We start from the raw sequence: 21342 nt of genomic DNA, 5'->3' as shown, positions 1-21342 counted from the left end.
GATGGTGAGCGTCCTTACTGTTGGATGCCCTGGATGGTGAGCTTCCTTACTGTTGGGTGCCTGGATGGTGAGCGTCCTTACTGTTGGACGCCCTGGATGGTGAGCGTCCTTAATGTTTGGTGGCTGGATGGTGAGCGTCCTTACTGTTGGGTGGCTGGACGGTGAGAGTCCTTACTGTTGGGTGGCTGGATGGTGAGAAACCTTACTGTTGGTTGGCTGGATGGTGAGCATCCTTACTGTTGTGTGGCTGGATGGTGAGCGTCCTCACTGTTGGGTGCCTGCATGGTGAGCGTCATTACTGTTGGATGCCCTGGATGGTGAGCGTCCTTACTGTTGGGTGGCTAGATGGTGAGCATGCTTACTGTTGGGTGGCGTTTGTGTGAGCAACCCTACTGTTGGATACCCTGGATGGTGAGCGTCCTTACTGTTGGGTGGCTGGATGGTGAGCGTCCTTACTGTTGGGTGGCTGGATGGTGAGAGTCCTTACTGTTGGGTGGCTGGATGGTGAGAAACCTTACTGTTGGTTGGCTGGATGGTGAGCATGCTTACTGTTGGGTGGCGTTTGTGTGAGCAACCCTACTGTTGGATACCCTGGATGGTGAGCGTCCTTACTGTTGGATGCCCTGGATGGTGAGCGTCCTTACTGTTGGGTGGCTGGATGGTGAGAGTCCTTACTGTTGGGTGGCTGGATGGTGAGAAACCTTACTGTTGGTTGGCTGGATGGTGAGCATCCTTACTGTTGTGTGGCTGGATGGTGAGCGTCCTCACTGTTGGGTGCCTGCATGGTGAGCGTCATTACTGTTGGATGCCCTGGATGGTGAGCGTCCTTACTGTTGGGTGGCTAGATGGTGAGCATGCTTACTGTTGGGTGGCGTTTGTGTGAGCAACCCTACTGTTGGATACCCTGGATGGTGAGCGTCCTTACTGTTGGGTGGCTGGATGGTGAGCATGCTTACTGTTGGGTGGCTGGATGGTGAGCAACCCTACTGTTGGATGCCCTGGATGGTGAGCAACCCTACTGTTGGATGCCCTGGATGTTGAGCATCCTTACTGTTGGTTGCCCTGGATGATGAGCGTCCTTACTGTTGGGTGGCTGGATGGTGAGTATGCTTACTTTGGGTGGCTGGATGGTGAGCAGGCTTACCGTTTGGTGTCTGGATGGTGAGCGTCCTTACTGTTAGGTGGCTGGACGGTGAGAGTCCTTACTGTTGGGTGGCTGGATGGTGAGCGTCCTTACTGTTGGATGCCCTGGATGGTGAGCGTCCTTACTGTTGGGTGGCTGGATGGTGAGCGTCCTTACTGTTGGATGCCTGGATGGTGAGCGTCCTTACTGTTGGATGCCCTGGATGGAGAGCGTCCTTACTGTTGGGTGGCTGGATGGTGAGCATCCTTACTGTTGGATGTCCTGGATGGTGAGCGTCCTCACTGTTGGGTGGCTGGATGGTGCTGCCCTGGATGGTGACCGTCCTTACTGTTGGATGCCTGGATGGTGAGCGTCATTACTGTTGGATGCCCTGGATGGTGAGCGTCCTTATTGTTGGGTGGCTGGATGGTGCTGCCCTGGATTGTGAGCGTCCTTACTGTTGGGTGGCTGGATGGTGAGAGTCCTTACTGTTGGGTGGCTGGATAGTGAGCGTCATTACTGTTGGATGCCCTGGATAGTGAGCATACTTAATGTTTGCTGGCTGGATGGTGAGCGTCCTTAGTGTTGGGTGGCTGGACGGTGAGCGTCCTTACTGTTGGGTGCCTGGATGGTGAGCGTCCTTACTGTTGGATGCCCTGGATGGTGAGCGTCCTTACTGTTGGGTGGCTGGATGGTGAGAGACCTTACTGTTGGTTGGCTGGATGGTGAGCGTCCTTACTGTTGGATGCCCTGGATGGTGATCGTCCTTACTGTTGGGTGGCTGGATGGTGAGCGTCCTTAATATTGGATGCCTGGATGGTGAGCGTCCTTACTGTTGGATGCCCTGGATGGTGAGCGTCCTTACTGTTGGGTGGCTGGATGGTGAGCGTCCTTACTGTTGGATGCCTGAATGGTGCTGCCCTGTTGGTGAGCGTCCTTACTGTTGGGTGGCTGGATGGTGAGCGTCCTTACTGTTGGGTGGCTGGATAGGGAGCGTCATTACTGTTGGATGCCCTGGATAGTGAGCATACTTAATGTTTGCTGGCTGGATGGTGAGCGTCCTTAGTGTTGGGTGGCTGGACGGTGAGCGTCCTTACTGTTGGGTGCCTGGATGGTGAGCGTCCTTACTGTTGGATGCCCTGGATGGTGAGCGTCCTTACTGTTGGGTGGCTGGATGGTGAGAGACCTTACTGTTGGTTGGCTGGATGGTGAGCGTCCTTACTGTTGGATGCCCTGGATGGTGATCGTCCTTACTGTTGGGTGGCTGGATGGTGAGCGTCCTTAATGTTGGATGCCTGGATGGTGAGCGTCCTTACTGTTGGATGCCCTGGATGGTGAGCGTCCTTACTGTTGGGTGGCTGGATGGTGAGCGTCCTTACTTTTGGATGCCTGGATGGTGCTGCCCTGTTGGTGAGCGTCCTTACTGTTGGGTGGCTGGATGGTGAGCATCCTTACAGTTGTGTGCCTGGGTGGTGAGTATCCTTACTGTTTGGTGGCTGGATGCTGAGCGTCCTTACTGTTGGGTGCCTGGATGGTGAGCGTCCTTACTGTTGGATGCCCTGGATGGTGTGCGTCCTTACTGTTGGGTGGCTGGATGGTGAGAGACCTTCCTGTTCGCTGGCTTGATGGTGAGCGTCCTTACTATTGGATGGCTGGATGGTGAGAGTGTTTACTGTTGGATTTCTGGATGGTGAGCATGCTTACTGTTGGGTGGCAGGATGGTGAGCATCCTTACTGTTGGGTGGTGGATGGTGAGCAACCCTACTGTTGGATGCCCTGGATGGTGAACGTCCTTACTGTTGGGTGGCTGGATGGTGAGCATCCTTACGGTTGGATGCCTGGATGTTGAGCATCCTTATTGTTGGATGCCCTGGATGGTGAGCATCCTTACTGTTGTGTGGCTGGATGGTGAGCATGCTTACTGTTGGGTGTCTGGATGGTGAGCGTCCTTACTGTTGGGTGGCTGGATGTTGAGCGTTCTTACTGTTGGGTGGCTGGACGGTGAGCGTCCTTATTGTTGGGTGGCGGGATTGTGAGTGTCCTTACTGTTAGTTGGCCGGCCGGTGAGGGTCCTTACTGTTGGGTGGCTGGATGGTGATCGTCCTTACGGTTGGATGGCTAGATGGTGAGAGTGTTTACTGTTGGATGGCTGGAATGTGAGCATCGTTACTTTTGGGTGGCTGGATGGTGATCGTCCTAACGGTTGGATGGCTGCACGGTGAGCGTCCTTACTGTTGGGTGCCTGGATGGTGAGTGTCCTTACTGTTGGATGCCCTGGATGGTGAGCGTCCATACTGTTGGATGCCCTGGATGGTGAGCTTCCTTACTGTTGGGTGCCTGGATGGTGAGCGTCCTTACTGTTGGATGCCCTGGATGGTGAGCGTCCTGAATGTTTGGTGGCTGGATGGTGAGCGTCCTTACTGTTGGGTGGCTGGACGGTGAGAGTCCTTACTGTTGGGTGCCTGGATGGTGAGTGTCCTTACTGTTGGATGCCCTGGATGGTGATCGTCCTTACTGTTGGTTGGCTGGATGGCGATCGTCCTTACTGTTGGGTGGCTGGATGGTGCTGCACTGGATGGTGAGCATGCTTACTGTTGGGTGTCTGGATGGTGAGCGTTCTTACTGTTGGGTGGCTGGACGGTGAGCGTCCTTATTGTTGGGTGGCGGGATAGTGAGTGTCCTTACTGTTAGTTGGCCGGCTGGTGAGGGTCCTTACTGTTGGGTGGCTGGATGGTGATCGTCCTTACGGTTGGATGGCTAGATGGTGAGAGTGTTTACTGTTGGATGGCTGGACTGTGAGCATCGTTACTTTTGGGTGGCTGGATGGTGATCGTCCTAACGGTTGGATGGCTGGACGGTGAGCGTCCTTACTGTTGGGTGCCTGGATGGTGAGTGTCCTTACTGTTGGATGCCCTGGATGGTGAGCGTCCTTACTGTTGGATGCCCTGGATGGTGAGCTTCCTTACTGTTGGGTGCCTGGATGGTGAGCGTCCTTACTGTTGGACGCCCTGGATGGTGAGCGTCCTTAATGTTTGGTGGCTGGATGGTGAGCGTCCTTACTGTTGGGTGGCTGGACGGTGAGAGTCCTTACTGTTGGGTGGCTGGATGGTGAGAAACCTTACTGTTGGTTGGCTGGATGGTGAGCATCCTTACTGTTGTGTGGCTGGATGGTGAGCGTCCTCACTGTTGGGTGCCTGCATGGTGAGCGTCATTACTGTTGGATGCCCTGGATGGTGAGCGTCCTTACTGTTGGGTGGCTAGATGGTGAGCATGCTTACTGTTGGGTGGCGTTTGTGTGAGCAACCCTACTGTTGGATACCCTGGATGGTGAGCGTCCTTACTGTTGGGTGGCTGGATGGTGAGCGTCCTTACTGTTGGGTGGCTGGATGGTGAGAGTCCTTACTGTTGGGTGGCTGGATGGTGAGAAACCTTACTGTTGGTTGGCTGGATGGTGAGCATGCTTACTGTTGGGTGGCGTTTGTGTGAGCAACCCTACTGTTGGATACCCTGGATGGTGAGCGTCCTTACTGTTGGATGCCCTGGATGGTGAGCGTCCTTACTGTTGGGTGGCTGGATGGTGAGAGTCCTTACTGTTGGGTGGCTGGATGGTGAGAAACCTTACTGTTGGTTGGCTGGATGGTGAGCATCCTTACTGTTGTGTGGCTGGATGGTGAGCGTCCTCACTGTTGGGTGCCTGCATGGTGAGCGTCATTACTGTTGGATGCCCTGGATGGTGAGCGTCCTTACTGTTGGGTGGCTAGATGGTGAGCATGCTTACTGTTGGGTGGCGTTTGTGTGAGCAACCCTACTGTTGGATACCCTGGATGGTGAGCGTCCTTACTGTTGGGTGGCTGGATGGTGAGCATGCTTACTGTTGGGTGGCTGGATGGTGAGCAACCCTACTGTTGGATGCCCTGGATGGTGAGCAACCCTACTGTTGGATGCCCTGGATGTTGAGCATCCTTACTGTTGGTTGCCCTGGATGATGAGCGTCCTTACTGTTGGGTGGCTGGATGGTGAGTATGCTTACTTTGGGTGGCTGGATGGTGAGCAGGCTTACCGTTTGGTGTCTGGATGGTGAGCGTCCTTACTGTTAGGTGGCTGGACGGTGAGAGTCCTTACTGTTGGGTGTCTGGATGGTGAGCGTCCTTACTGTTGGATGCCCTGGATGGTGAGCGTCCTTACTGTTGGGTGGCTGGATGGTGAGCGTCCTTACTGTTGGATGCCTGGATGGTGAGCGTCCTTACTGTTGGATGCCCTGGATGGTGAGCGTCCTTACTGTTGGGTGGCTGGATGGTGAGCATCCTTACTGTTGGATGTCCTGGATGGTGAGCGTCCTCACTGTTGGGTGGCTGGATGGTGCTGCCCTGGATGGTGACCGTCCTTACTGTTGGATGCCTGGATGGTGAGCGTCATTACTGTTGGATGCCCTGGATGGTGAGCGTCCTTATTGTTGGGTGGCTGGATGGTGCTGCCCTGGATTGTGAGCGTCCTTACTGTTGGGTGGCTGGATGGTGAGAGTCCTTACTGTTGGGTGGCTGGATAGTGAGCGTCATTACTGTTGGATGCCCTGGATAGTGAGCATACTTAATGTTTGCTGGCTGGATGGTGAGCGTCCTTAGTGTTGGGTGGCTGGACGGTGAGCGTCCTTACTGTTGGGTGCCTGGATGGTGAGCGTCCTTACTGTTGGATGCCCTGGATGGTGAGCGTCCTTACTGTTGGGTGGCTGGATGGTGAGAGACCTTACTGTTGGTTGGCTGGATGGTGAGCGTCCTTACTGTTGGATGCCCTGGATGGTGATCGTCCTTACTGTTGGGTGGCTGGATGGTGAGCGTCCTTAATATTGGAAGCCTGGATGGTGAGCGTCCTTACTGTTGGATGCCCTGGATGGTGAGCGTCCTTACTGTTGGGTGGCTGGATGGTGAGCGTCCTTACTGTTGGATGCCTGAATGGTGCTGCCCTGTTGGTGAGCGTCCTTACTGTTGGGTGGCTGGATGGTGAGCGTCCTTACTGTTGGGTGGCTGGATAGTGAGCGTCATTACTGTTGGATGCCCTGGATAGTGAGCATACTTAATGTTTGCTGGCTGGATGGTGAGCGTCCTTAGTGTTGGGTGGCTGGACGGTGAGCGTCCTTACTGTTGGGTGCCTGGATGGTGAGCGTCCTTACTGTTGGATGCCCTGGATGGTGAGCGTCCTTACTGTTGGGTGGCTGGATGGTGAGAGACCTTACTGTTGGTTGGCTGGATGGTGAGCGTCCTTACTGTTGGATGCCCTGGATGGTGATCGTCCTTACTGTTGGGTGGCTGGATGGTGAGCGTCCTTAATGTTGGATGCCTGGATGGTGAGCGTCCTTACTGTTGGATGCCCTGGATGGTGAGCGTCCTTACTGTTGGGTGGCTGGATGCTGAGCGTCCTTACTTTTGGATGCCTGGATGGTGCTGCCCTGTTGGTGAGCGTCCTTACTGTTGGGTGGCTGGATGGTGAGCATCCTTACAGTTGTGTGCCTGGGTGGTGAGTATCCTTACTGTTTGGTGGCTGGATGCTGAGCGTCCTTACTGTTGGGTGCCTGGATGGTGAGCGTCCTTACTGTTGGATGCCCTGGATGGTGTGCGTCCTTACTGTTGGGTGGCTGGATGGTGAGAGACCTTCCTGTTCGCTGGCTTGATGGTGAGCGTCCTTACTATTGGATGGCTGGATGGTGAGAGTGTTTACTGTTGGATTTCTGGATGGTGAGCATGCTTACTGTTGGGTGGCAGGATGGTGAGCATCCTTACTGTTGGGTGGCTGGATGATGAGCATCCTTACTGTTGGATGCCCTGGATGGTGAGCGTCCTTACTGTTGTGTGGCTGAATGGTGAGCATCCTTACTGTTGGGTGGCTGGATGGTGAGGGTCCTTACTGTTGGGTGGCTGTTGTGTGAGCAACCCTACTGTTGGATGCCCTGGATGGTGAGCGTCCTTACTGTTGGGTGGCTGGATGGTGAGCGTCATTACTGTTGGAAGCCCTGGATAGTGAGCATCCTTACTGTATGGTGGCTGGATCGTGAGCTTCCTTACTGTTGGGTGCCTGGATGGTGAGCGTCCTTACTGTTGGATGCCCTGGATGGAGAGCGTCCTTAATGTTTGGTGGCTGGATGGTGAGCGTCCTTACTGTTGGGTGGCTGGACGGTGAGAGTCCTTACTGTTGGGTGCCTGGATGGTGAGTGTCCTTACTGTTGGATGCCCTGGATGGTGATCGTCCTTACTGTTGGTTGGCTGGATGGCGATCGTCCTTACTGTTGGGTGGCTGGATGGTGCTGCACTGGATGGTGAGCATCCTTACTGTTGGGTGGTGGATGGTGAGCAACCCTACTGTTGGATGCCCTGGATGGTGAACGTCCTTACTGTTGGGTGGCTGGATGGTGAGCATCCTTACGGTTGGATGCCTGGATGTTGAGCATCCTTATTGTTGGATGCCCTGGATGGTGAGCATCCTTACGGTTGTGTGGCTGGATGGTGAGCATGCTTACTGTTGGGTGTCTGGATGGTGAGCGTTCTTACTGTTGGGTGGCTGGACGGTGAGCGTCCTTATTGTTGGGTGGCGGGATAGTGAGTGTCCTTACTGTTAGTTGGCCGGCCGGTGAGGGTCCTTACTGTTGGGTGGCTGGATGGTGATCGTCCTTACGGTTGGATGGCTAGATGGTGAGAGTGTTTACTGTTGGATGGCTGGACTGTGAGCATCGTTACTTTTGGGTGGCTGGATGGTGATCGTCCTAACGGTTGGATGGCTGGACGGTGAGCGTCCTTACTGTTGGGTGCCTGGATGGTGAGTGTCCTTACTGTTGGATGCCCTGGATGGTGATCGTCCTTACTGTTGGTTGGCTGGATGGCGTTCGTCCTTACTGTTGGGTGGCTAGATGGTGCTGCACTGGATGGAGAGCATCCTTACTGTTGGGTGGTGGATGGTGAGCAACACTACTGTTGGATGCCCTGGATGGTGAACGTCCTTACTGTTGGGTGGCTGGATGGTGAGCATCCTTACGGTTGGATGCCCTGGATGATGAGCATCCTTACTGTTGGATGCCCTGGATGGTGAGCGTATTTACTGTTGGGTGGCTGGATGGTGAGCAACCCTACTGTTGGATGCCCTGGATGGTGAGCAACCCTACTGTTGGATGCCCTGGATGTTGAGCATCCTTACTGTTGGATGCCCTGGATGATGAGCATCCTTACTGTTGGGTGGCTGGATGGTGAGTATGCTTACTGTTGGGTGGCTGGAAGGTGAGCATGCTTACCGTTGGGTGTATGGATGGTGAGCGTCCTTACTGTTGTGTGGCTGGACGGTGAGAGTCCTTACTGTTCTGTGTTGGATAATGAGCGTCCTTACTGTTAGTTGGCCGGACGGTGAGCGTCCTTACTGTTGGGTGGCTGGATGGTGATCGTCCTTACGGTTGGATGGCTAGATGGTGAGAGTGTTTACTGTTGGATGGCTGGACTGTGAGCGTCGTTTCTTTTGGTTGGCTGGATGGTGAGAGTCCTTACTGTTGGTTGGCTGGAAGGTGAGCATCCTTACTGTTGGATGCCCTGGATGGTGAGCGTCCTTACTGTAGGCTGGCTGGATGGTGAGCTTCATTACTGTTGGGTGGCTGGATGGTGAGCATGCTTACTGTTGGGTGGCTGGATGGTGAGCATCCATACTGTTGGAAGCCATGGATGGTGATCGTCATATACTGATGGGTGGCTGGATGGTGCTTCCCTGGATGGTGTGCATCCTTACTGTTGGGTGGCTGGATAATGAGCGTCCTTACTGTTGGGTGGCAGAATGGTGACAGTCCTTACTGTTGAGTGCCTGGATGCTGATCGTCCTTACTGTTGGGTGGCTGGATGGTGCTGCCCTGGATGGTGAGCGTCCTTACTGTTGGGTGGCTGGATGGTGAGCATCCTTACTGATGGGTGGCTGGATTGTGAGAGTCCTTACTGTTGGGCGGCTGGATGGTGAGAGTCCTTACTGTTGGGTGGCTGGATGGTGAGCGTTCTTACTGTTGGATGGCTGGATGGTGAGAATGTTTACTGTTAGATTTCTGGATGGTGAGCGTCCTTACTGTTTTGTGGCTGGATGGTGAGCATCCTTACTGTTGGATGCCCTGGATGGTGAGCGTATTTACTATTGGGTGGCTGGATGGTGAGCAACCCTACTGTTGGATGCCCTGGATGGTGAGCAACCCTACTGTTGGATGCCCTGGATTTTGAGCATCCTTACTGTTGGATGCCCTGGATGATGAGCATCCTTACTGTTGGGTGGCTGGATGGTGAGTATGCTTACTGTTGGGTGGCTGGAAGGTGAGCATGCTTACCGTTGGGTGTATGGATGGTGAGCGTCCTTACTGTTGGGTGGCTGGACGGTGAGAGTCCTTACTGTTCTGTGTTGGATAATGAGCGTCCTTACTGTTAGTTGGCCGGGCGGTGAGCGTCCTTACTGTTGGGTGGCTGGATGGTGATCGTCCTTACGGTTGGATGGCTAGATGGTGAGAGTGTTTACTGTTGGATGGCTGGACTGTGAGCGTCCTTTCTTTTGGTTGGCTGGATGGTGAGAGTCCTTACTGTTGGTTGGCTGGAAGGTGAGCATCCTTACTGTTGGATGCCCTGGATGGTGAGCGTCCTTACTGTAGGCTGGCTGGATGGTGAGCATCATTACTGTTGGGTGGCTGGATGGTGAGCATGCTTACTGTTGGGTGGCTGGATGGTGAGCATCCATACTGTTGGAAGCCATGGATGGTGATCGTCATATACTGATGGGTGGCTGGATGGTGCTTCCCTGGATGGTGTGCATCCTTACTGTTGGGTGGCTGGATAATGAGCGTCCTTACTGTTGGGTGGCAGAATGGTGACAGTCCTTACTGTTGAGTGCCTGGATGGTGATCGTCCTTACTGTTGGGTGGCTGGATGGTGCTGCCCTGGATGGTGAGCGTCCTTACTGTTGGGTGGCTGGAATGTGAGCATCCTTACTGATGGGTGGCTGGATTGTGAGAGTCCTTACTGTTGGGTGGCTGGATGGTGAGAGTCCTTACTGTTGGATGCCTCGATGGTGAGCGTCCTTACTGTTTGGTGGCTGGATGGTGAGCGTCCTCACTGTTGGGTGCCTGGATGGTGATCGTCCTTACTGTTGGGTGGCTGGATGGTGAGCGTCCTTAATGTTGGATGCCTGGATGGTGAGCGTCCTTACTGTTGGATGCCCTGGATGGTGAGCGTCCTTACTGTTGGGTGGCTGGATGGTGAGCGTCCTTACTGTTGGATGCCTGAATGGTGCTGCCCTGTTGGTGAGCGTCCTTACTGTTGGGTGGCTGGATGGTGAGCGTCCTTACTGTTGGGTGGCTGGATAGTGAGCGTCATTACTGTTGGATGCCCTGGATAGTGAGCATACTTAATGTTTGCTGGCTGGATGGTGAGCGTCCTTAGTGTTGGGTGGCTGGACGGTGAGCGTCCTTACTGTTGGGTGCCTGGATGGTGAGCGTCCTTACTGTTGGATGCCCTGGATGGTGAGCGTCCTTACTGTTGGGTGGCTGGATGGTGAGAGACCTTACTGTTGGTTGGCTGGATGGTGAGCGTCCTTACTGTTGGATGCCCTGGATGGTGATCGTCCTTACTGTTGGGTGGCTGGATGGTGAGCGTCCTTAATGTTGGATGCCTGGATGGTGAGCGTCCTTACTGTTGGATGCCCTGGATGGTGAGCGTTCTTACTGTTGGGTGGCTGGATGGTGAGCGTCCTTACTTTTGGATGCCTGGATGGTGCTGCCCTGTTGGTGAGCGTCCTTACTGTTGGGTGGCTGGATGGTGAGCATCCTTACAGTTGTGTGCCTGGGTGGTGAGTATCCTTACTGTTTGGTGGCTGGATGCTGAGCGTCCTTACTGTTGGGTGCCTGGATGGTGAGCGTCCTTACTGTTGGATGCCCTGGATGGTGTGCGTCCTTACTGTTGGGTGGCTGGATGGTGAGAGACCTTCCTGTTCGCTGGCTTGATTGTGAGCGTCCTTACTATTGGATGGCTGGATGGTGAGAGTGTTTACTGTTGGATTTCTGGATGGTGAGCATGCTTACTGTTGGGTGGCAGGATGGTGAGCATCCTTACTGTTGGGTGGCTGGATGATGAGCATCCTTACTGTTGGATGCCCTGGATGGTGAGCGTCCTTACTGTTGTGTGGCTGAATGGTGAGCATCCTTACTGTTGGGTGGCTGGATGGTGAGGGTCCTTACTGTTGGGTGGCTGTTGTGTGAGCAACCCTACTGTTGGATGCCCTGGATGGTGAGCGTCCTTACTGTTGGGTGGCTGGATGGTGAGCGTCATTACTGTTGGAAGCCCTGGATAGTGAGCATCCTTACTGTATGGTGGCTGGATCGTGAGCTTCCTTACTGTTGGGTGCCTGGATGGTGAGCGTCCTTACTGTTGGATGCCCTGGATGGAGAGCGTCCTTAATGTTTGGTGGCTGGATGGTGAGCGTCCTTACTGTTGGGTGGCTGGACGGTGAGAGTCCTTACTGTTGGGTGCCTGGATGGTGAGTGTCCTTACTGTTGGATGCCCTGGATGGTGATCGTCCTTACTGTTGGTTGGCTGGATGGCGATCGTCCTTACTGTTGGGTGGCTGGATGGTGCTGCACTGGATGGTGAGCATCCTTACTGTTGGGTGGTGGATGGTGAGCAACCCTACTGTTGGATGCCCTGGATGGTGAACGTCCTTACTGTTGGGTGGCTGGATGGTGAGCATCCTTACGGTTGGATGCCTGGATGTTGAGCATCCTTATTGTTGGATGCCCTGGATGGTGAGCATCCTTACGGTTGTGTGGCTGGATGGTGAGCATGCTTACTGTTGGGTGTCTGGATGGTGAGCGTTCTTACTGTTGGGTGGCTGGACGGTGAGCGTCCTTATTGTTGGGTGGCGGGATAGTGAGTGTCCTTACTGTTAGTTGGCCGGCCGGTGAGGGTCCTTACTGTTGGGTGGCTGGATGGTGATCGTCCTTACGGTTGGATGGCTAGATGGTGAGAGTGTTTACTGTTGGATGGCTGGACTGTGAGCATCGTTACTTTTGGGTGGCTGGATGGTGATCGTCCTAACGGTTGGATGGCTGGACGGTGAGCGTCCTTACTGTTGGGTGCCTGGATGGTGAGTGTCCTTACTGTTGGTTGGCTGGATGGCGATCGTCCTTACTGTTGGGTGGCTGGATGGTGCTGCACTGGATGGTGAGCATCCTTACTGTTGGGTGGTGGATGGTGAGCAACCCTACTGTTGGATGCCCTGGATGGTGAACGTCCTTACTGTTGGGTGGCTGGATGGTGAGCATCCTTACTATTGGATGCCCTGGATGGTGAGCATCCTTACTGTTGTGTGGCTGGATGGTGAGCATGCTTACTGTTGGGTGTCTGGATGGTGAGCGTCCTTACTGTTGGGTGGCTGGATGGTAAGCGTTCTTACTGTTGGGTGGCTGGACTGTGAGCATCGTTACTTTTGGGTGGCTGGATGGTGATCGTCCTAACGGTTGGATGGCTGGACGGTGAGCGTCCTTACTGTTGGGTGCCTGGATGGTGAGTGTCCTTACTGTTGGATGCCCTGGATGGTGATCGTCCTTACTGTTGGTTGGCTGGATGGCGTTCGTCCTTACTGTTGGGTGGCTAGATGGTGCTGCACTGGATGGAGAGCATCCTTACTGTTGGGTGGTGGATGGTGAGCAACACTACTGTTGGATGCCCTGGATGGTGAACGTCCTTACTGTTGGGTGGCTGGATGGTGAGCATCCTTACGGTTGGATGCCCTGGATGATGAGCATCCTTACTGTTGGATGCCCTGGATGGTGAGCGTATTTACTGTTGGGTGGCTGGATGGTGAGCAACCCTACTGTTGGATGCCCTGGATGGTGAGCAACCCTACTGTTGGATGCCCTGGATGTTGAGCATCCTTACTGTTGGATGCCCTGGATGATGAGCATCCTTACTGTTGGGTGGCTGGATGGTGAGTATGCTTACTGTTGGGTGGCTGGAAGGTGAGCATGCTTACCGTTGGGTGTATGGATGGTGAGCGTCCTTACTGTTGTGTGGCTGGACGGTGAGAGTCCTTACTGTTCTGTGTTGGATAATGAGCGTCCTTACTGTTAGTTGGCCGGACGGTGAGCGTCCTTACTGTTGGGTGGCTGGATGGTGATCGTCCTTACGGTTGGATGGCTAGATGGTGAGAGTGTTTACTGTTGGATGGCTGGACTGTGAGCGTCGTTTCTTTTGGTTGGCTGGATGGTGAGAGTCCTTACTGTTGGTTGGCTGGAAGGTGAGCATCCTTACTGTTGGATGCCCTGGATGGTGAGCGTCCTTACTGTAGGCTGGCTGGATGGTGAGCATCATTACTGTTGGGTGGCTGGATGGTGAGCATGCTTACTGTTGGGTGGCTGGATGGTGAGCATCCATACTGTTGGAAGCCATGGATGGTGATCGTCATATACTGATGGGTGGCTGGATGGTGCTTCCCTGGATGGTGTGCATCCTTACTGTTGGGTGGCTGGATAATGAGCGTCCTTACTGTTGGGTGGCAGAATGGTGACAGTCCTTACTGTTGAGTGCCTGGATGCTGATCGTCCTTACTGTTGGGTGGCTGGATGGTGCTGCCCTGGATGGTGAGCGTCCTTACTGTTGGGTGGCTGGATGGTGAGCATCCTTACTGATGGGTGGCTGGATTGTGAGAGTCCTTACTGTTGGGCGGCTGGATGGTGAGAGTCCTTACTGTTGGGTGGCTGGATGGTGAGCGTTCTTACTGTTGGATGGCTGGATGGTGAGAATGTTTACTGTTAGATTTCTGGATGGTGAGCGTCCTTACTGTTTTGTGGCTGGATGGTGAGCATCCTTACTGTTGGATGCCCTGGATGGTGAGCGTATTTACTATTGGGTGGCTGGATGGTGAGCAACCCTACTGTTGGATGCCCTGGATGGTGAGCAACCCTACTGTTGGATGCCCTGGATGTTGAGCATCCTTACTGTTGGATGCCCTGGATGATGAGCATCCTTACTGTTGGGTGGCTGGATGGTGAGTATGCTTACTGTTGGGTGGCTGGAAGGTGAGCATGCTTACCGTTGGGTGTATGGATGGTGAACGTCCTTACTGTTGGGTGGCTGGACGGTGAGAGTCCTTACTGTTCTGTGTTGGATAATGAGCGTCCTTACTGTTAGTTGGCCGGGCGGTGAGCGTCCTTACTGTTGGGTGGCTGGATGGTGATCGTCCTTACGGTTGGATGGCTAGATGGTGAGAGTGTTTACTGTTGGATGGCTGGACTGTGAGCGTCCTTTCTTTTGGTTGGCTGGATGGTGAGAGTCCTTACTGTTGGTTGGCTGGAAGGTGAGCATCCTTACTGTTGGATGCCCTGGATGGTGAGCGTCCTTACTGTAGGCTGGCTGGATGGTGAGCATCATTACTGTTGGGTGGCTGGATGGTGAGCATGCTTACTGTTGGGTGGCTGGATGGTGAGCATCCATACTGTTGGAAGCCATGGATGGTGATCGTCATATACTGATGGGTGGCTGGATGGTGCTTCCCTGGATGGTGTGCATCCTTACTGTTGGGTGGCTGGATAATGAGCGTCCTTACTGTTGGGTGGCAGAATGGTGACAGTCCTTACTGTTGAGTGCCTGGATGGTGATCGTCCTTACTGTTGGGTGGCTGGATGGTGCTGCCCTGGATGGTGAGCGTCCTTACTGTTGGGTGGCTGGAATGTGAGCATCCTTACTGATGGGTGGCTGGATTGTGAGAGTCCTTACTGTTGGGTGGCTGGATGGTGAGAGTCCTTACTGTTGGGTGGCTGGATGGTGAGCGTTCTTACTGTTGGATGGCTGGATGGTGAGAATGTTTACTGTTAGATTTCTGGATGGTGAGCGTCCTTACTGCTGGGTGGCAGGATGGTGAGCATCCTTACTGTTGGGTGGCTGGATGATGAGCATCCTTACTAGTTGGATGCCCTGGATGGTGAGCATCTTTACTGTTGGGTGGCTGGATAATGAGCGTCCTTACTGTTAGGTGGCCGGACGGTGAGCGTCCTTACTGTTGGGTGGCTGGATGGTGCTGCCCTGGATGGTGAGCGTCCTTACTGTTGGATGCCTGGATGGTGAGCGTCCTTACTGTTGGATGCCCTGGATGGTGAGCGTCCTTACTGTTGGGTGGCTGGATGGTGAGCGTCCATACTGTTGGATGTCCTGGATGGTGAGCATCCTCACTGTTGGGTGGCTGGATGGTGAGCGTCCTTACTGTTGTGTGCCTGGATGGTGAGCGTCCTTACTGTTGGATGCCTGGATGGTGCTGCCCTGTTGGTGAGCGTCCTTACTGTTGGGTGGCTGGATGGTGAGCATCCTTACAGTTGTGTGCCTGGATGATGAGTATCCTTACTGTTTGGTGGCTGGATGGTGAGCGTCCTCACTGTTGGGTGCCTGGATGGTGAGAGTCCTTACTGTTGGGTGGCTGTTGTGTGAGCAACCCTACTGTTGGAGGCCCTGGATGGTGAGCGTCCTTACTGTTGGATGGCTGGATGGTGAGCGTCATTACTGTTGGATGCCCTGGATGGTGAGCGTCCTTACTGTTGGGTGGCTAGATGGTGAGCATGCTTACTGTTGGGTGGCGTTTGTGTGAGCAACCCTACTGTTGGATACCCTGGATGGTGAGCGTCCTTACTGTTGGGTGGCTGGATGGTGAGCATGCTTACTGTTGGGTGGCTGGATGGTGAGCAACCCTACTGTTGGATGCCCTGGATGGTGAGCAACCCTACTGTTGGATGCCCTGGATGTTGAGCATCCTTACTGCTGGATGCCCTGGATGATGAGCGTCCTTACTGTTGGGTGGCTGGATGGTGAGTATGCTTACTGTTGGGTGGCTGGATGGTGAGCAGGCTTACCGTTTGGTATCTGGATGGTGAGCGTCCTTACTGTTAGGTGGCTGGACGGTGAGAGTCCTTACTGTTGGGTGGCTGGATGGTGAGCGTCCTTACTGTTGGATGCCCTGGATGGTGAGCGTCCTTACTGTTGGGTGGCTGGATGGTGAGCGTCCTTACTGTTGGATGCCTGGATGGTGAGCGTCCTTACTGTTGGATGCCCTGGATGGTGAGCGTCCTTACTGTTGGGTGGCTGGATGGTGAGCATCCTTACTGTTGGATGTCCTGGATGGTGAGCGTCCTCACTGTTGGGTGGCTGGATGGTGCTGCCCTGGATGGTGAGCGTCCTTACTGTTGGATGCCTGGATGGTGAGCGTCATTACTGTTGGTTGCCCTGGATGGTGAGCGTCCTTACTGTTGGGTGGCTGGATGGTGCTGCCCTGGATTGTGAGCGTCCTTACTGTTGGGTGGCTGGATGGTGAGAGTCCTTACTGTTGGGTGGCTGGATAGTGAGCGTCATTACTGTTAGATGCCCTGGATAGTGAGCATACATAATGTTTGCTGGCTGGATGGTGAGCGTCCTTAGTGTTGGGTGGCTGGACGGTGAGCGTCCTTACTGTTGGGTGCCTGGATGGTGAGCGTCCTTACTGTTGGATGCCCTGGATGGTGAGCGTCCTTACTGTTGGGTGGCTGGATGGTGAGAGACCTTACTGTTGGTTGGCTGGATGGTGAGCGTCCTTACTGTTGGATGCCCTGGATGGTGATCGTCCTTACAGTTGGGTGGCTGGATGGTGAGCGTCCTTAATGTTGGATGCCTGGATGGTGAGCGTCCTTACTGTTGGATGCCCTGGATGGTGAGCGTCCTTACTGTTGGGTGGCTGGATGGTGAGCGTCCTTACTGTTGGATGCCTGGATGGTGCTGCCGTGTTGGTGAGCGTCCTTACTGTTGGGTGGCTGGATGGTGAGCATCCTTACAGTTGTGTGCCTGGATGGTGATCGTCCTTACAGTTGGGTGGCTGGATGGTGAGCGTCCTTAATGTTGGATGCCTGGATGGTGAGCGTCCTTACTGTTGGATGCCCTGGATGGTGAGCGTCCTTACTGTTGGGTGGCTGGATGGTGAGCGTCCTTAATGTTGGATGCCTGGATGGTGAGCGTCCTTACTGTTGGATGCCCTGGATGGTGAGCGTCCTTACTGTTGGGTGGCTGGATGGTGAGCGTCCTTACTGTTGGATGCCCTGGATGGTGATCGTCCTTACAGTTGGGTGGCTGGATGGTGAGCGTCCTTAATGTTGGATGCCTGGATGGTGAGCGTCCTTACTGTTGGATGCCCTGGATGGTGAGCGTCCTTACTGTTGGGTGGCTGGATGGTGAGCGTCCTTAATGTTGGGTGCCTGGATGGTGAGCGTCCTTACTGTTGGATGCCCTGGATGGTGAGCGTCCTTACTGTTGGGTGGCTGGATGGTGAGCGTCCTTACTGTTGGATGCCTGGATGGTGCTGCCGTGTTGGTGAGCGTCCTTACTGTTGGGTGGCTGGATGGTGAGCATCCTTACAGTTGTGTGCCTGGATGGTGAGTATCCTTACTGTTGGATGCCCTGGATGGTGAGCGTCCTTACTGTTGGGTGGCTGGATGGTGAGAGACCTTACTGTTGGTTGGCTGGATGGTGAGCGTCCTTACTGTTGGATGCCCTGGATGGTGATCGTCCTTACAGTTGGGTGGCTGGATGGTGAGAGTCCTTACTGTTGGGTGGCTGGATGGTGAGCGTCCTTACTGTTGGATGCCCTGGATGGTGAGCGTCCTTACTGTTGGGTGGCTGGATGGTGAGCGTCCTTACTGTTGGATGCCTGGATGGTGAGCGTCCTTACTGTTGGATGCCCTGGATGGTGAGCGTCCTTACTGTTGGATGCCCTGGATGGTGAGCGTCCTTACTGTTGGGTGGCTGGATGGTGAGCGTCCTTACTGTTGGATGCCTGGATGGTGCTGCCGTGTTGGTGAGCGTCCTTACTGTTGGGTGGCTGGATGGTGAGCATCCTTACAGTTGTGTGCCTGGATGGTGATCGTCCTTACAGTTGGGTGGCTGGATGGTGAGCGTCCTTAATGTTGGATGCCTGGATGGTGAGCGTCCTTACTGTTGGATGCCCTGGATGGTGAGCGTCCTTACTGTTGGATGCCCTGGATGGTGAGCGTCCTTACTGTTGGGTGGCTGGATGGTGAGAGACCTTACTGTTGGTTGGCTGGATGGTGAGCGTCCTTACTGTTGGATGCCCTGGATGGTGATCGTCCTTACAGTTGGGTGGCTGGATGGTGAGAGACCTTAGTGTTGGGTGGCTGGACGGTGAGCGTCCTTACTGTTGGGTGCCTGGATGGTGAGCGTCCTTACTGTTGGATGCCCTGGATGGTGAGCGTCCTTACTGTTGGGTGGCTGGATGGTGAGAGACCTTACTGTTGGTTGGCTGGATGGTGAGCGTCCTTACTGTTGGATGCCCTGGATGGTGATCGTCCTTACAGTTGGGTGGCTGGATGGTGAGCGTCCTTAATGTTGGGTGCCTGGATGGTGAGCGTCCTTACTGTTGGATGCCCTGGATGGTGAGCGTCCTTACTGTTGGGTGGCTGGATGGTGAGAGACCTTACTGTTGGTTGGCTGGATGGTGAGCGTCCTTACTGTTGGATGCCCTGGATGGTGATCGTCCTTACAGTTGGGTGGCTGGATGGTGAGCGTCCTTAATGTTGGATGCCTGGATGGTGAGCGTCCTTACTGTTGGATGCCCTGGATGGTGAGCGTCCTTACTGTTGGGTGGCTGGATGGTGAGCGTCCTTACTGTTGGATGCCTGGATGGTGCTGCCGTGTTGGTGAGCGTCCTTACTGTTGGGTGGCTGGATGGTGAGCATCCTTACAGTTGTGTGCCTGGATGGTGAGTATCCTTACTGTTTGGTGGCTGGATGGTGAGCGTCCTCACTGTTGGGTGGCTGGATGGTGAGCGTCCTTACTGTTGGGAGGCTGGATGGTGAGCATGCTTACCATTGGGTGTCTGGATGGTGAGCGTCCTTACTGTTGTGTGTCTGGATGGTGAGCATCCTTAGTGTTGGGTGCCTGGATGGTGAGTGTCCCTACTGTTGGATGCCCTGGATGGTGATCGTCCTTAAGGTTGGGTGGCTGGATGGTGATCATCCTTACTGTTGGGTGGCTGGATGGTTCTGCCCTGGATGGTGAGCGCCTTACTTTTGGGTGGCTGGATGGTGAGCATCCTTATTGTTGTGTGCCTGGATGGTGAGCATCCTTACTATTGGATGCCCTGGATGGTGAGCGTCCTTAATGTTGGGTGGCTGGATGGTGAGCATGCTTACTCTTGGGTGTCTGGATGGTGAGCGTCCTTAAGGTTGGGTGGCTGGATGGTGATCATCCTTACTGTTGGGTGGCTGGATGGTTCTGCCCTGGATGGTGAGCGCCTTACTGTTGGGTGGCTGGATGGTGAGCATCCTTATTGTTGTGTGCCTGGATGGTGAGCATCCTTACTATTGGATGCCCTGGATGGTGAGCGTCCTTAATGTTGGGTGGCTGGATGGTGAGCATGCTTACTGTTGGGTGTCTGGATGGTGAGCGTCCTTAATGTTGTGTGTCTGGATGGTGAGCATCCTTACTGTTGGGTGTCTACATGGTGAGCGTCCTTACTGTTGGGTGGCTGGATAGTGAGCGTCCTGACTGTTAGTTGGCCGGACGGTGAGCGTCCTTACTGTTGGGTGGCTGGATGGTGATCGTCCTTACGGTTGGATGGGTAGATGGTGAGAGTGTTTTCTGTTGGATGGCTGGACTGTGAGCATCGTTACTTTTGGGTGGCTGGATAATGAGCGTCCTTACTGTTAGTTGGCCGGATGGTGAGCGTCCTTACTGTTGGGTGGCTGGACTGTGAGCGTCCTGACATTTGGGTGGCTGGATGGTGAGAGTCCTTACAGTTGGATGCCCTGGATGGTGAGCGTCCTTACTGTTGGGTGGCTGGATGGTGAGCGTCCTTACAGTTGGATGCCTGGATGGTACTACACTGGATTATGAGAGTCCTTTATGTTGGGTGACTGGATGGTGAGCATCCTTACTGTTGGGTGGCTGGATGGCGAGCGTCCTTACTGTTGGATGTCCTGGATGGTGAGCATCCTTACTGTTGGGTGACTGGATGGTGAGTGTGCTTACAGTTGGGTGGCTAGATGGTGAGCGTCCTTACTTTTGGGTGGCTGGATGGTGAGCGTCCTTACTGTTGGGTGGCTGGATGGTGAGCGTCCTTACTGTTGGATGCCTCGATGGTGAGCGTCCTTACTGTTTGGTGGCTGGATGGTGAGCGTCCTCACTGTTGGGTGCCTGGATGGTGAGAGTCCTTACTGTTGGGTGGCTGTTGTGTGAGCAACCCTACTGTTGGAGGCCCTGGATGGTGAGCGTCCTTACTGTTGGGTGGCTGGATGGTGAGCGTCATTACTGTTGGATGCCCTGGATGGTGAGCGTCCTTACTGTTGGGTGGCTAGATGGTGAGCATGCTTACTGTTGGGTGGCGTTTGTGTGAGCAACCCTACTGTTGGATACCCTGGATGGTGAGCGTCCTTACTGTTGGGTGGCTGGATGGTGAGCATGCTTACTGTTGGGTGGCTGGATGGTGAGCAACCCTACTGTTGGATGCCCTGGATGGTGAGCAACCCTACTGTTGGATGCCCTGGATGTTGAGCATCCTTACTGCTGGATGCCCTGGATGATGAGCGTCCTTACTGTTGGGTGGCTGGATGGTGAGTATGCTTACTGTTGGGTGGCTGGATGGTGAGCAGGCTTACCGTTTGGTGTCTGGATGGTGAGCGTCCTTACTGTTAGGTGGCTGGACGGTGAGAGTCCTTACTGTTGGGTGGCTGGATGGTGAGCGTCCTTACAGTTGGATGCCCTGGATGGTGAGCGTCCTTACTGTTGGGTGGCTGGATGGTGAGCGTCCTTACTGTTGGATGCCTGGATGGTGAGCGTCCTTACTGTTGGATGCCCTGGATGGTGAGCGTCCTTACTGTTGGGTGGCTGGATGGTGAGCATCCTTACTGTTGGATGTCCTGGATGGTGAGCGTCCTCACTGTTGGGTGGCTGGATGGTGCTGCCCTGGATGGTGAGCGTCCTTACTGTTGGATGCCTGGATGGTGAGCGTCATTACTGTTGGATGCCCTGGATGGTGAGCGTCCTTACTGTTGGGTGGCTGGATGGTGCTGCCCTGGATTGTGAGCGTCCTTACTGTTGGGTGGCTGGATGGTGAGAGTCCTTACTGTTGGGTGGCTGGATAATGAGCGTCATTACTGTTAGATGCCCTGGATAGTGAGCATACTTAATGTTTGCTGGCTGGAT

This window comes from Hemitrygon akajei, chromosome 1, assembly GCF_048418815.1.
Source record: "Hemitrygon akajei chromosome 1, sHemAka1.3, whole genome shotgun sequence".
In the NCBI taxonomy this organism is placed as follows: Eukaryota; Metazoa; Chordata; class Chondrichthyes; order Myliobatiformes; family Dasyatidae; genus Hemitrygon; species Hemitrygon akajei.
This window is presented reverse-complemented; position numbering follows the sequence as displayed.